The sequence below is a fragment of the Haliotis rufescens genome, unplaced genomic scaffold (assembly GCF_023055435.1).
Source record: "Haliotis rufescens isolate VD_foot unplaced genomic scaffold, xgHalRufe1.0.p SCAF_20, whole genome shotgun sequence".
Lineage (NCBI taxonomy): Eukaryota > Metazoa > Mollusca > Gastropoda > Lepetellida > Haliotidae > Haliotis > Haliotis rufescens.
Window position 1 is genome coordinate 21,791,109 of NW_025963891.1, and position 12,317 is coordinate 21,803,425.

Sequence of the window (12,317 nt, forward strand, 5' to 3'; positions counted from 1 at the left end):
TTGTCAATTTAATCTGATGAAAAATAGAGTTTGCAGCCGTGTTCATGTAAGGCATCAAAGGTTTTCTTGTCTTCTCTAGTAATATACTCATGGAAAAAACAAATCTCTGGCAATCATTTCACATTATTTGATTCTGTATGGAATACATATCTGTATTAAATGCTTTTAAACAACAAATAAGACTGAATTACGCTGAAATTGAAGTGGATAATACTTATTCATATTCTGCTTATCAAACTTACGAAATATCGGCGTGAACACTGCGATTTGGGACAGTGGGCGTCTCTCGCGCAACGGAAGAATCCATTTTCCTTGAACAGTTGACTGTGGTGCAGTGTGACGCGGTGCACGTGGAGTTCATGCTCAATGTATTCGTTACTGCGTCACATCGACTCGACACATAACTGTACTGTAGCCCCCCCCCCCCCCCCCCAGCTAATCTTCCACGCCTCCTGTGGTCATCAACTGCACGGATTATGTAGCGGTTTACTTCAACATACATGCAATGGTATTTTTATACACATTTACACATGTTGACATGTTCTATCGATCTAACATATAAAAGTCAATAAAGACACTGGTGATTGTTAAAGAAACTTTGTAAATAATGGAATCTCGGCCATGAAAACCATCGATTGGTTTGATGGACGTCGTCGTGGTATACGACAATACAAAAACATATTAGCCATATCGTCACTCGTGAGCCTGACCACCCCGTACCCATTAATTCGGGTCTTGAAACAAACATTAAACATGGGCCTTTATCGCCGCTGGATCGGACAGGACAAAGATATGGTTTAAACATTTATCCATGCCGTCACGGTATTCGGTGGCACAAATCCACCCAAACTAGTGAATTTGGTTTGGCGCCGTTTTGAACAGTATTCCAGTTATATCACGGCGTGTCATCTTAATGTGGGAGGAAAGCCCGAAGTGATGCAGATCTAAGACGTTCATCACTTTGGTGAAACCCGTGAGCCTGTGCTGCCAAACCTAGAAACATAATCGGGACGAATCGGTATTCGAACCCACGACTATAGGTGTCTGGCGTGCCCAAGGGACGCAACTCTGCACAGCGCCCTTAGAAATAAAGATATGCAATGCAATGTAATAGTTCCACTCAGTAGCCAATGAATCTAATCATCATTCTCGATGTCTCGTGGAGTTAGTGAGTGAGTGTTGTGACGCCAGTCACCAATATAATCAATATGAATAATTGAGTCCGTGTTATGTCTTTATGTACACTCAATGTAGGGGTCTATGGGAGATAACTCCGGACGGCTTAATGTGTTCATGGTATGGTCTAGGGGAGATAACTCCGGACAGCTTATGTTATAAAATGTACTCTTCAGTTAGGGAGTAAGAGAAGGGGGAGTTCCAATATGTCTGCCTGCATGTATGCCATCTGCTCTGTGTGAATTAAAACCCTTGTTCTACATTTCCCGAATCCATTATACAACAGTCCGGGACAGCAAATCTGTGGAAAACTGGGAAAGCGGAGAGCTTGAGCGGCGATCCACACCATCGGGGCACGAAGTCTGCCAGGTCACAGAGTCTGACGATCTGATCAATTGTAGTCAGACGACAGGCATAGGTTAGGCCTAGTGCAGAGACAAAAGATTGAAGTACAATTATTACCCACGTGGTAGTATTCTAAATCCGTACGTCACACGTGTGTCGTACAAGGTTGAACTTGTTTTATTCGTTGTGATTGGATAACCAGGACTATTTTTTTCATTCATAAAAAATCGCGAGTTCATGAGAACGATAGATATTTACAAACACTTTATTGAACCAAACAAGATAGTCACATGCGCCAAATTCGGTTTGCATTCTAGCCTATATAAGTTATGCATAGAGCTTCTAAAGACATTATATAATCGAGCTATATTCATTTACAATGTACGACTACCGATCAAAAGTCCCTATGAGCGTGACGCACCCGACCACTTTCACAGCTTTTCAGTTTGATTTAAGGTAAAAGGATAAGCGTGGTGAAATGAAGGCAGTTTAAACTATCTGGACAGATATCGAGACTTACTTGGGATGATCCGGTTGTGCCATCAGTGTCCCCTTCGAAGCGTTTTTTTTGTGGCGCTGTTTCGGGAGGTGTTCATGAATGAACGTACACGACTCCCGACCAAATGACTAATTCCGATACAAATCATGAGTGCATGACTTCTGATTTTGTGGCCCCAAACATCCCAAACGTGAACAATAACATTCCCTATCTCTAGCGTAAAACGCAGTGAGGTAGGCCTAGATGACGGTTGTCTTTTCTTATTCCGTTGGTGACCTTGCCCTTCGATCGTTCGAAGCTGTCATTGACATGCAAGCAGACTTGAGATTGTTGATTTTCACATCTTCAGTATAGGGTGGTACAGTTAACATGAATGCGTTTGGCGAACACTCTGATTTCCTTCTTCCAAAATGGTACGGACATTATATAAATTCAGCTGATAGATCAAGGAAACCGAACCATTTTGATTGCACGGACGGGATCCCGGCAGTGCGAGTGACCGACTGTTGGTCCAATATTCAAAGCGCGGCGCTAATGTGACTTTTCAGATTCTCTTATAGGTGTCCTGCATACTAACAACATGGCGCTTGAATTACCATAAGTTGGAGAATTTCTTCCAAAAGGAACTTGAGCGTCAGTGCTGTTCTGTTTGCAAACACAACTGCACGTGCATGTTGTTAATGTGTATGCATAGAAATGTCAACAATGCCCACATTTGGGCATATGTCAATATTCATGCGCAACCAGATTTTGCAACCGGTTTCAGTTTGGTTTGTCAACGAACAAAGTTGTTATATATTTACACATAATACATATTTAACGCTTTCGCTCTGTCAGACTCCTCCATTCGTTTCGTAAAAATGATATCTTACGGGAATGAGTGTGGTATTATATTTATTACCCATAGTTTACTGCAGGGACCAATTCTGCCATGGATTTGTTGAACATAGGTTACTGAAGGGATCAATTCTACCACGGAATTTCCGTAACATAGGTTACTGCAGGGACCGATGTTGTACCACGGCATTTCTGTAACACAGGTTACTGCAGGGACCGATGTTGCACCACGGCATTTCTGTAACACAGGTTACTGCAGGGACCGATGTTGTACCACGGCATTTCTGTAACATAGGTTACTGCAGGGGCCGATATTGTACCACGGCATTTCTGTAACATAGGTTACTGCAGGGACCGATGTTGTACCACGGCATTTCTGTAACATAGGTTACTGCAGGGGCCGATATTGTACCACGGCATTTCTGTAACATAGGTTACTGCAGGGATCAATTCTACCACGGAATTTCCGTAACATAGGTTACTGCAGGGACCGATATTGTACCACGGCATTTCTGTAACATAGGTTACTGCAGGGACCAATTCTACCACGGCATGTCTGTAACATAGGTTACTGCAGGGACCATTTCTACCACGGCATGTCTGTAACATAGGTTACTGCAGGAGCCAATTCTACAACGCAATTTCTGTACATAGGTTACTCCAGGAACCGATTCTACCACGGCATTTCTATAACATAGGTTACTGAAGGGACCAATTCTACCACGGAATTTCTGTAACATAGGTTACTGCAGGGACCAATTCTACCACGGAATTTCTGTGACATAGGTTACTGCAGGGACCAATTCTACCAAGGAATTTCTGTGACATAGGTTACTGCAGGGACCAATTCTACCACGGCATTTCCGTAACATAGGTTACTGCGAGAGCCAATTCTACCACGGAATTTCTGTAACATAGGTTACTGCAGACACCGATATTGTACCACGGGATTTCTGTAACATAGGTTACTGCAGGGACCAATTCTACCACGGCATATCTGTAACATAGGTTACTGCAGGAGCCAATTCTACAACGCAATTTCTGTACATAGGTTACTGTAGGAACCGATTCTACCACGCCATGTCTGTAACATAGGTTACTGAAGGGACCAATTCTACCACGGAATTTCTGTAACATAGGTTACTGCAGGGACCAATTCTACCACGGAATTTCTGTGACGTAGGTTACTGCAGGGACCAATTCTACCACGGCATTTCCGTAACATAGGTTACTGCGGGAGCCAATTCTACCACGGAATTTCTGTAACATAGGTTACTGCAGGGACCAATTCTACCACGGCATGTCTGTAACATAGGTTACTGCAGGAGTCAATTCTGCCACAGAATTTCTGTAACACAGGTTACTGCAGGGAAGAATTCTACCACGGAATTTCTGTAACATAGGTTACGCTATTTCAACGTGGGGTTAATAGTCTAGAAAACGACATGCGAGAGATATTAATTGGGGAACAGTTCTGCTTCTTACCATAGGGGCCGATTAACTTGTTTGTTGTTTAACAACGCACTCACCAACATTCCAGCTATGTGACGGCGGTCTGTAAATTGTATCGACTCTGAACCAGACTATTTACAGATTGACATGAGCAGTGATCTACTCCATTCGGATACGATGACGTGCATCAACCAAGTCAGAGAGCTTGATCACCCGATCCTATTAGTCGTCTCTTTTCGACAAGCATGAGTTGAAGACCAATTCTAACCCAGACCGGGGGTTGGTCTGGTGGCCTAATGGTTAAAGCGTTAACTCGTCACGCCGAATACCCGGGTTCGATTCCCAACATGGGTACAATGTGTGAAGCCCATTTCTGGTGTGCCCCGCCGTGATATTGCTGGAATATTGTTAAAAGCGGCGTAAAACCAAACTCACTCACTCACACTAACCCAGACCGTCACGTGTGAGACATCGCAGTCCTCAGCAATACTCAGCAAGTCTGGATCAAACAAACCAGTGATTGATATTATGATCAGAGAGAGAGAGAGAGAGAGAGAGAGTGTGTGTGTGTGTGTGTGTGTGTGTGTGTGTGTGTGTGTCCGCGCGTGTGTGTACCGACTAATGCCGATTTTAATAGTGTTAACCCACTGAGATACCATGCCTCAGTTTCATACGAAATACCGAGACTCCGAGCCGACCAGTCCTTGTATTAGCCCCTTAATACCGAGCGTCAGGCAGGGTAACTAGTACCATCTTTCAACGTCTTTTAATATGACACAGCAAATCTTCTTTTGTATTAGAACACGAATATTGTACACTGGATAATCGAGGCTGAAACCCCGTTAGTCTTCATTGTCCAATCCCCAGTGATATAATCCGGTTTAACGAGTCATTGGACAACAGTATGTCCCAGTCACTATATACACACATTTTCAACAGTAGGCCACTGAAAGAGTGACATGGTTTATTCAAGCTTATAGATGTTGTAGTATTTTTACCAACTCCCACATCTATAATATTAGTGTGTGGAGTGTATAGGTTACTTCCCAGTTGTAGCTGACAGTTAGCAAGTGCACTACAACAGTTCCATTATGGAAACAATAGACAGACAATAAACGTTAACAATACAATAAGCTTTATTAAAAAATAACAATCCAAATATCAACAGATGTATAGTAATAATCACCATGTGTAACAACAGTATAACATTGTAGATCACATGCATCATATTGTAAAGAATCCATGCACACATTATTTATTAATTATGAGGTGGAAATATTCTGCTACACAGCATTATAAATATATATTAACTCATAGATTATGTAGGAAGCTATTTTTTCACTAGTAGTTCAGTTTGTTATTTATAGATTTTAATCTTTTAAATTTGTAGCCCCTGACATTTGAGATCATCAGAAAGTGAGCTACATGAACCAATGTTTAATAACCTTCATTATATTTCTGGTTTTGGCATCAAGGAAAAAGATTGCCCTGCCAATCTAAAAACATTTGAAGGTACACACAGTTTACCGACATGCCATGTCGGGGGGATATGTCATCTTCGGATGACTCTTGTTTAAATATCAATATAATAATCAATAAATGTAAAGTAATAATAAACATGCATACCAATAGTACTATTTATGATCACATGTTTGATATTTTTAAGAACATACCAACATATTTTTTAAAATAAGATGTTTATCAATAAACATTTAAGAATTGACCTTAACTTTGTGTGAGTTCATTGGAGTATGAACCTTGAAAGAGTGAGGGCCATACTGTATGAACGTCGGAGCTTGCGACGACGTTCACACAATGTTTGGCCCTCACTCTATGAAGGTTCATACTCCAATAAACTCACACAAAGTGAAAGTCAATTCTTATAAATTTTTTATCACACTTTCTTACCTCAAAGGATGTAGGCCAAGATCTAAACACAATTTTGTTTAGTACGTGCGACTTCATGTTTACACTGACAGACATACAACAACCAGCTATATCGCTGAGTAAAATAGTTCCTCAAAAAGAGAGGTGACATGAGCGTATGGATGCACAACTTGCTCTTCAGAAACATCTTACGCAGCACATGTGTTCAAATCATATCCTCATTAGATGAGAAAGGTATGTAAAGAACTACCTCAGTAAGTCAGTCACAATGACAGCGCATCGTAATACATTTACATCATGTACAAGACGTCAAAATGGCCGACACGATAAACGTGACGGGAGAGATTTCCGAAGTTGTTAATGAACCTGTGGCGGTTACATGTGTAAGTCATCATTGATCAACTGGCCGATCATTGAAAGATGAATAAAGATGCGTCAAACAGACACAAAGGTAAATTCATAGATTGCTGGAGACGGTCAATGTCAGCCTAGGCACGGATCGAGTCGATACTTCGATAGTTTAGATGTGAATTTCTTCGTTTGTTCATTAGGCATGTTAGGATGGGCCGTAGCGGGGATATTCGTGAACAATCATGCAGTCACGCTCTCTGACATTTCTCAATGTACACTGAAACCCTGAAACCAAGAATAAAGGTTCAAAATGATCAGAAAGAAGGCTAATGCATGTTTTCGTGCTAGGGGTTTCCCCAGGAATGTGGAAGTAGTTCATCAGTGTTTACGTCATTTCAAGAACACGGTCTCGTGAAAAAAGTATGAACGTCACATTATGTCGTTCATACACTTATGAACGTCAATTTCGCGGTCATGTGATCGACCTCTCGTCAAATGGAAAAGCAGTATATCGTGTAAACTTCAAATGAAAAAATGATATAGTAATAACAACATGGAACAATTGCTGAAGAGAGGAAATACCATCAGATGTGTACTTTTACATGTCCACTTGTTCAAGGTGGTATATGTTTAGTGGTGTAGAGTATTTGAAAGAAATTTCAACTTGAGGTGTTAGAAATTAGAAATAAGGTTTCTTACCTTGGCAAAGATGCTGAACTGCCCATGTCCCATCGCGGGTGCTGTGTCCATGTCAATGGTCTGAAATAAACAAACAAGTAAACATTATGATACGATCCATGGATCTGCTGTTACAAACACCATCTTTCCCACTGCCAGATTGTATAGAAAGAGTAACAATGAAAACATAATCATACATACCGAAAATATACTAAACTGGCTGTGCCCTGTGTAAGGTTGGGTGTCCATAGCTTCTACCTGAAATAAGAGCAGTGTATGAACAGACTCCCTCCCATGTGCCGATCTTATGGAAATACAAGAGAAAGCAATAGTAGTATATGTTCATGTTGAGTTTATGCATGTAATACATGCTTAGTCCTGAACTCGATTATTTACAGGCTGCCGCCATATACCTGGAATACTGTGCGGCGTTAAACAACATGTAAACAGGGTAACAATCTAATCCTAATGGGATCATAATATAAATATTATCATAAATATAGTTCATCCTTCTCCATACAATATCGTCTTAATAGAACCCCCAAATGTAATTGACAACAGCGACGGATATCAGGAAATCTAGATCTTACCCCGAAGATGCTGAACTGACTTGGTCCAAAAGCAGGCAGCGTATCCATTGCTTCAAACAACTGTTATAAAGTAGACACAAAGACACACAATGAGCAAGTTTTAATATATACCAAATGTTTTAACCGCGTACGTGAGCTAAATTGTTTCATCACCGCCTTCCTATTCAATTACTGTCGTCTTATTGAATCTCTGCATGCCTTCTTATTTGTTGAGAAATGTGTTTCCCTCAAAAACCACCCTTTAAAATTCGTATCTGAACTATTATTTTGCGTGTTCCATGTGTTGAATGTACTGGCTTTTGTGAAGAAGAACAAGCATATGTAAAATAGTTACCTACCTTTTGGGCGGCATGTCCGGCGATGGTAGAAGGGAGTCTCCGTACAGACGCAAGACCAAGTTTAAGGGCTGCCGATGGTAAGGAATAAATACATTAAAATCAGGTCAGACATGAAATGATGAATAATAAATTCAAGATCTGCTTGATATTTCAAACGTTTTTTTACTGAAGTACACGGTTCCTTTTCGAAGTTGATCTACTCCAATATGATGGCCGTATCAACTTTGAAGGCGCTGAAGAACTGTGTTTGATTCCAGGTAAATTCCGTCTGGTATTAACTTACTTAAAAATGAGGAATATACAGAACACGTGACAACATCTATTAACACTATGTTTGTGCCATATGTTTGAAGGGAAACGTAAACTCATTCAAGACAATCAAGAATGTGAGAAAGTATTAAAATCATACCATTCACGTTCTCACTGAAGACAAATTGACATCAGTTTCAAATTATCACCTACCAGACATAATCTTCTTTTTGGGGAGAGTTTGATAAGTCCGGTAGATGTATAAAACAATCTATTGGCAACAAAAGCAGAGACAATGTCCTTTGCGCGTGCACATTCGGCGAACGTTGATGACGAATGAAAACGTCGCCATAGTGACGTTGTCTCAAGCTCCTCACAGCGATAGCCCGTTCGCGGAGCTCTCTATACTATGTTACCGAGAGTGTAACGAAGGTGTCACGCGCTGAGAAGGAGCTTGACGTTGTCTGTTCAAAGGGAGGCTACTCTGCAAGTTACGAGGCGTGATTATTCCGCGGCAGCCATGCCGCCATTGTCCATTTGAAATAATTTTCTGAAAAATCTATAGGACTTGTGGATAATAGAAATATGGCCTTAAGAGTAATTGAATAGAAAGTACATGTTGTTCTATAATTTAAACAATTGCTTCCAATATTAAAATTCTCGACGTTTCGTTCGTTGTGCATTTGTTTTTGGTTTAAACCCTGAAATGCATGACATTTGTTGGAAAGTCTACCGCAAGTATTAGAGTGAGACACATTTTTTCTGAGTAAGCTCTGGGAGCCGATTGGTAATTTTAACAAATGTTTATAATATGCCATATCTGGTCTTCTAGTTCTTAATGTCTCGTATGTTGTTGGTTGTTCAGTTATATTTTTATTTAAACCCTGAAAGGCATGACATTTATTTACTGCAATAATGAGAGAGACAGTGCCAACTTGTGTGTTCAGCACAAGCGGAATGCGCTTTGACCTAGTTACGGCCTGCACGCGCTCATTTACTGTGGAAAGACATTGTTTATCAATTTCAGAAAATATTGTCAATTTAATCTGATGAAAAATAGAGTTTGCAGCCGTGTTTATGTAACGCATCAAAGGTTTTCTTGTCTTCTCTAGTAATATACTCATGGAAAAAACAAATCTCTGGCAATCATTTCACATTATTTGATTCTGTATGGAATACATATCTGTATTAAATGCTTTTAAACAACAAATAAGACTGAATTACGCTGAAATTGAAGTGGATAATACTTATTCATATACTGCTTATCAAACTTACGAAATATCGGCGTGAACACTGCGATTTGGGACAGTGGGCGTCTCTCGCGCAACGGAAGGATCCATTTTCCTTGAACAGTTGACTGTGGTGCAGTGTGACGCGGTGCACGTGGAGTTCATGCTCAGTGTATTCGTCACTGCGTCACATCAACTCGACACATAACTGTACTGTAGCCCCCCCCCCCCCCCCCCCAGCTAATCTTCCACGCCTCCTGTGGTCATCAACTGCACGGATTCTGTAGCGGTTTACTTCAACATACATGCAATGGTATTTTTATACACATGTACACATGTTGACATGTTCTATCGATCTAACATATAAAAGTCAATAAAGACACTGGTGATTGTTAAAGAAACTTTGTAAATAATGGAATCTCGGCCATGAAAACCATCGATTGGTTTGATGAACGTCGTCGTGGTATACGACAATACAAAAACATATTAGACATATCGTCACTCGTGAGCCTGACCACCCCGTACCCATTAATTCGGGTCTTGAAACAAACATTAAACATGGGCCTTTATCGCCGCTGGATCGGACAGGACACAAATATTGTTGGAACATTTATCCATGCCGTCACGGTATTCGGTGGCACAAATCCACCCAAACTAGTGAATTTGGTTTGGCGCCGTTTTGAACAGTATTCCAGTTATATCACGGAGTGTCATCTCATTGTGTGGGGAAAGCCCGAAGTGATGCAGATCTAAGACGTTCATCACTTTGGTGAAACCCATGAGCCTGTGCTGCCAAACCTAGAAACATAATCGGGACGAACCGGTGTTCGAACCCACGACTATAGGTGTCGTGCCCAAGGGACGCAACTCTGCACAGCGCCCTTAGAAATAAAGATATGCAATGTAATGTAATAGTTCCACTCAGTAGCCAATGAATCTAATCATCATTCTCGATGTCTCGTGGAGTTAGTGAGTGTTGTGACGCCAGTCACCAATATAATCAATATGAATAATTGAGTCCGTTTTATGTCTTTATGTACACTCAATGTAGTGGTCTATGGGAGATAACTCCGGACGGCTTAATGTGTTTATGGTATGGTCTAGGGGAGATTACTCCGCACAGCTTATGTTATAAAATGTACTCTTCAGTTAGGGAGTAAGAGAAGGGGGAGTTCCAATATGTCTGCCTGCGTGTATGCCATGTGCTCTGTGTGAATTAAAACCCTTGTTCTACATTTCCCGAATCCATTATACAACAGTCCGGGACAGCAAATCTGTGGAAAACCTCGGAAAGCGGAGAGCTTGAGCTGCGATCCACACCATCGGGGCACGAAGACAGTCTGCCAGGTCACAGAGTCTGACGATCTGATCAATTGTAGTCAGACGACAGGCATAGGTTAGTGCAGAGACAAAATATTGAAGTACAATTATTACCCACGTGGTAGTATTCTAAATCCGTACGTCACACGTATGTCGTACAAGGTTGACCTTGTTTTATTCGTTGTTATTGGATAACCAGGACTACTTTTTTCATTCATAAAAAATCGCGAGTTCATGAGAACGATAGATATTTACAAACACTTTATTGAACCAAACAAGATAGTCACATGTGTCAAATTCGGTTTGCATTCTAGCCTATATAAGTTATGCATAGAGCTTCTCAAGACAATAATATAATCGAGCTTTATCCATTTACAATGCACGACTACCGATCAAGAGTCCCTATATGAGCGTGACGCACCCGACCACTTTCACAGCTTTTCAATTTGATTTAACGTAAAAGGATAAGCGTGGTGAAATGAAGGCAGTTTAAACTATCTGGACAGATATCGAGACTAAGCCTACTTGGGATGATCCGGTTGTGCCATCAGTGTCCCTTTCGAAACGTTTTTTTTTGTGGTGCTGTTTCGGGAGGTGTTCATGAATGAACGTACACGACTCCCGACCAAATCACTAATTCCGATACAAATCATTCGAAAACTTCGTAGAAGTGTGCATGACTTCTGATTTTGTGGCCCCAAACATCCCAAATGTGAACAATGACACTCCCTATCTCTAGCGTAAAACGCAGTGAGGTAGATGACGGTTGTTTTTTCTTATTCCGTTGGTGACCTTGCCCTTCGATCGTTCGAAGCTGTCACAGACATGCAAGCAGACTTGAGTTTGTTTTATTTTCACGTCTTCAGTATAGGGTGGTACAGTTAACATGAATGTGTTTGGCGAACACTTTGATTTCCTTCTTCCAAAATGGTAAGGACATTATATAAATTCAGCTGATAGATCAAGGAAACCGAACCATTTTGATTGCACGGACGGGATCCCGGCAGTGCGAGTGACCGACTGTTGGTCCAATATTCAAAGCGCGGCGCTAATGTGACTTTTTAAATTCTCTTATAGGTGTCCTGCGTACTAACAACATGGCGCTTGAATTACCATAAGTTGGAGAATTTCTTCCAAAAGGAACTTGAGCGTCAGTGCTGTTTTGTTTGCAAACACAACTGCACGTGCATGTTGTTAATGTGTATGCATAGAAATGTCAACAATGCCCACATTTGGGCAAATGTCAATATTCATGAGCAACCAGATTTTGCCACCGGTTTCAGTTTGGTTTGTCAACGAACAAAGTTGTTATATATTTACACATAATACATATTTAACGCTTTCGCTCTGTCAGACTCGTCCATTC